Consider the following 5039-nt stretch of genomic DNA (forward strand, 5'->3'; position numbering starts at 1 on the left):
TTATTTTATATAATGTGCCCAGGTGGACAAGACTGTTAATATACATGCAGCAGTCAGTGTAGTGTGTGATAATTTATTCATTTATGTGAAAACCACACAGGCTGGTCATAACTACCTTTATTCTGTGGCAAATTTCTTCTTCAAATCTGTACTTAACAACAGTAATAAGAGATAAATGTTTCTGATGCTGCCTTGTAGGATAGTATAAATAAAAGTTCTGCTGCAGTTACCATCTAATTAAGTTAGCGTCTCCTTATTGCAACTTCTTTGTAAATCCAACTTTAAAGACAAGTGCAGGTCTGACCATTTCTTTTTGTGGAGGATCCACAGCTGAGACTCATCAGTCTAGCAACAACCTTGACACTGTGTTTGAATATATAACCTTTCCTCTCCCCAAGTAACTTATCTCTCACTAAGAAAAGACTTTCAGAGAGAAATAAACAAGTGTCTGCCTGTATGAACTAGTAAAGGAAAAATCAAATGAAAAATGAACCTATATTATTTAAACAGTGTGACATGACAAACTGCGAGTGCTGCTCACACCTAGCCCTCTGAGAGCAGCTTTCTTTGTTGATAAGCTCTGGTTGAACCTGAACCTTTAGTTACTGAACCTAGCTTTGTGAGTACATTACATTTTGCAATGGCATGATGTTATAATCCTCCAGATTTTTTTCAGACCATTTGTTGGGATGAAATCACACAAATGTCTGAACACAAAGACAAGGCCAAGCTGGGCATCAATGTTCTAAGTGATCTGAGTCCTCTGGGAGTATTCAAGTTTGGTGCAGTCGCTGAGTAGGTTGAACCATTCTAGTACCTAGAAAAACTGTGTGTGTGGGCAACAAGGGGCTGTAGCATGAAATCTGGGGTAACAACTGTGGACCATCTGTACAGGTTGCATGGCGTAGGGCTGGTGCGGGTTTAACTGAATGAGGTTAAGGAAGATCATGCATTGCTGAAGTATATAGGCTATGCTCTCACCCTTTCTGCAGTGCATATACCATGCACAGCTAATTTTGTGCATTCTTAAAATTCATCTAGCCTAGCACATCTTATGGCAAAGAGATATTTGCCATTCAGATCCAGATTACCAGGTTGTTTTCAGCTTGAGATGCTCTTGGTAAATAACAGATGGCACAGATATCCAAGGTAGTCCTAGTTAGGAAATTCATGTCTGTGGCTATGTTGTGTTTAGTCTGATTTGTTGGAAGAACAAGAGTTGGCAGCATCCTTCTTGGTGGTTCAAAAGGAACAGCTCGTTCCAGAAGAGTCAGAAGTCTGCAAAATAAACAGACTTACAAGATGAACACAAGCCTAGTGTAGCATGGAAATTCTTGATGTATTTAGCTGTTCTCATTGACGTGATTGTCCTTATTCTGGAGGGCCTCAACCTCACATTCAGTTCAATAAATAAACCTGGGAAGAGTAGCAATGCTGTGTTTTAGACATGGCAGAAGTTCTGTACATTTTGTGCATTTAAATACATACATTATCTTCTCTGTGATTGAAACATTAGGATAGGAAGAAAGGTAGAGGAAGAGTAAGTGCACCATATAACCTTCATGTAAGTTTTTGATGCAGCTGATGGAGCTTTTCCCTCTCTCACATTTTCCACAACTGCATTTCACCCTACCTTATCAGTAAAGCACGTGCTAGGAAATCAGTTTATAAGAAAACAGTGGGTGCCAAAAGAATGTTTTTCCCTAGCTGCTAGGGAAGAATACTGGGGCATTAACCAAAATAGGATAGGGATGGTAGCAGTGCTTTATGGGAAAATAGGAAAGATAATTTTCACAGAAGCATCTTTTCTGTATAAAGACAAAAAAAAAGGAAAAAGGAGGAGGAATAAACAAAAGTAAAAAAAAAAAATACAGTAGGAGACTTAATGGGACAAGTGGAGAAAAGGAATAAAGAAACAGGGTAGAGGAAGAAAATGAGATGCTAATCTCTTTCCAAGGGTCAAGTATATCCCTCTAAGAGTTAGCATGGCTAGGATTTTGCTTCTGTTTTTTGCCTCTGAGTGCTTCTTTAAAGCAAATATCTAACCAGGCACCAGACTGTTTAGATTAGTTGATTGTCATTTGAGCTTCCTAGGTACTATGCTTTTTCCCCTGGCGAAAATTCTTCAGCTGCAAACATTTTCAGGCCATGGTTGTGTTGTTAAGGGCATAGAGGAAAGAAACAGTCTAAGATAATTTCTTACTACAGTGTTCCTTTTTGTATATTTTAGAAGACACATTGTGGTAAGCATTGAAAAGAATATTGAGGCAAACTAGAACAAAAGACAAGTTCAAAAAGCTGTTTTATTGATTGAAGGACTTGATGAGGGAGGGAATGAAGAAGGACTGGAATTTGTACAACTCTGTTCACAGTTTAGCTGCATTCCTTTGTCAGTATTTTTATTGACTTTCACTTCCAAAGAAACAATGATGCTTCAAGCTGTTCTCTGAAGTCTGGCTATACCTTGCTGAACTAGTGAGACAGAATGCATCACAGCTGTTAGCAAGAGTTGCATGTGTACACACACATTTGTACTAGAAGAACAAAAGAGTTGTGATCATACTTTTCTCACTCTGAAGTGCAATTGTTTCCATGCCTTTTGAGTTTTGAATAACAGTGCTTCACACATTAGAAGGGCCATAATGTAATTTATTATGCCTGGGTCTGAAATAATTTATGGTTATTTTGACATTTTTCTCTTTCACTGTTTTATCTTTCCTCGGATGAGGAATAGAGAACTAGGAGGCAGACTTTCTGCTTTTGATATTTGCAATTTTGCAAGCAAAGACTGCCCAAATGTCTGTACTAGTTAAAGTCAGACTGGTAGTAACTGTCTGCTGTAATGATACATAACTGAAGAGGTCGCAGAACTCATATTCATTTTGTGATGAATCAGAATCTAGGGGCAAGGATTTTATGTGTCCATCATTGTCATAATGCTGATAGGCAGAAATTCACTGTCTTACTATAAGGTAGCTGCAAAAAGGATGATGAGGATTATTACAGACTCCAATTAAATAGCATAAAATATGAATTGAGTAAAGGCTGACAGTTTTTCACTGAATCTAATAGATGTCTGATCAGAGAGAGATTCATTCAAATAGTTTTATTTGCTTTTAGTTACTCAGTAAAAAGATGCATGAGTTATTAATAAATTGTAACTAACTATTGCTTTAATGTAATTGCTTCAAATAGTTTATATTTGGGGTTCTGAAAGTGCACTGGGACTTTAACATTTCCAGAATATAATAAAAATGCTAAAAAGGATTGGCATTGAGAATTAAGGGGATGTGAACAAGTAAAGATAGTTATACTGCTGGAAACTGGCCACCCAAGAAGATCTGGCAGAGAAAGTAAAGTATTAATAGCATTATTAATCTATCGAGTTTTACTGCCAGTAAAAGAAGTAGAGAAAGCAAGATCAAGGGGGAAAAGTTATGGGGCAGGAACACAAATAATGGAACAAATTTACAGTTGTCTGAGGTATTATGTTTGTGGTTCCTATTACCAAACTGTGAGCGTACACACAGCTATGCCAAATGTCCAGATATTGCAGTTGGCAGTGAGATAAAGGGCATAACACTGTTTAAACTCAGTATGCTTCTCCTATATAGTAAATCTCCCATGGTTGTTTATTACAACAATCAGAAGCCATTTTTTATGGGTTTGGGGGGCAGGGTTTGAATGCTGAGTTACTTGAATGCATTTCTTCTGCTCTTACCCTGCAGAGTTCTGGCACCATGGCACTGTGCCATTGTTATTTCTTGTGTATTTTTCCAAAAATTTGAAGTTGTTTTCCTGATATTCTGGATAGATTTTTTTCAGACAAACAATTCTTGTAATTTCAGAATGTCTCAACCCATTGAGACTGTCATTTATGAAAAGTTGGGGCCACAGTTCAAATTGTTTCTAAAAAACTGCTTCTTTCCAATCCAGCACCACTCAAGGCAATGCCACATCAGGGCATTGGAAACCTCCATTGTACTTTCTGCATGTATTCACATCTATGCTTTGGCAGGAACATGTTAAGCTTTAATTAATGGGTATGTTTTATTTCTAATGCATAAAGAAAATTTTATGGTTTTCTATTAAGATTCAGATTTAGTTGCCAGTTTTCAGTGAACACTTTTCTTTTATTTACTATTTTGTTGCTCTTGCCTTCCTGACACTCACTGTGACTTCACAGCTACGTAATGATCAGTGTAAATTTTTCAGTATATGCTTTTCAGAGTTAAAGAACAGACTGTAAGAGCATTTGGCTACACAGGCCTCCCTGAAAATAACATGGAGCTATTTTAATTTTATTTTAATGTTTGGTTTGTAGCATCAACTTAAGGGCCAAGACAGAAGGCAGCTATGATTGCTACATACACTGCATGTGCATAAAAAGCAGTTCCTACCTCTTCCATCCTAACTGTTCCCAGTGAAGACAGTAGGTTTGCACAATGGAAAACTGAAGGCAGTGGTAGGTCAGATGATTTAGAGAAGATTGACTTAAAAAAAGAAAATAGTGGGAAACACCTTGGCCTAAAATCAGATAGAATAAATAACTGAGAGTAACTTTTTTTATACAGAATGTGTTTGATATGAGCAGTCTCTAGCAGTCCCTCTTTATTACACAAAGAATGATGAAGCCAAGTGCAATTAGATCCAGAAACTGATCTATCCACTAGAAAATATAGTCTCTCCAGGGTATGGCCCAGGCTATTCCATATTACCTGGTCTAGAAGAGGAGGGAGAAAAAAACCAACACATTGGTGATTTCAGATCCTACCATAGATATATTAGGGCTCCTATAGATGGGTTAAAAAAGGATGCAGATTCCAGGCAAAAGGCCCAAGTAAATAAAATATCTGAGACCATAACCTAAACACAGAAGACACTAATGAAAAATCGTGTCTGTGGGGAAAAAAAACATATATTTTTAAATAAACAGATGAGACCGATCAACAAAGTCACATGTAGCTAGAATTTCCTAGAAACCTGAAAAGCAGAATAGGAAAAAATTGTTTGAAAAAGAGAATTATAACAGATCAGCA

The sequence above is a fragment of the Antrostomus carolinensis genome, unplaced genomic scaffold (assembly GCF_000700745.2).
Source record: "Antrostomus carolinensis isolate BGI_N321 unplaced genomic scaffold, ASM70074v2 scaffold44657, whole genome shotgun sequence".
Taxonomy (NCBI): domain Eukaryota; kingdom Metazoa; phylum Chordata; class Aves; order Caprimulgiformes; family Caprimulgidae; genus Antrostomus; species Antrostomus carolinensis.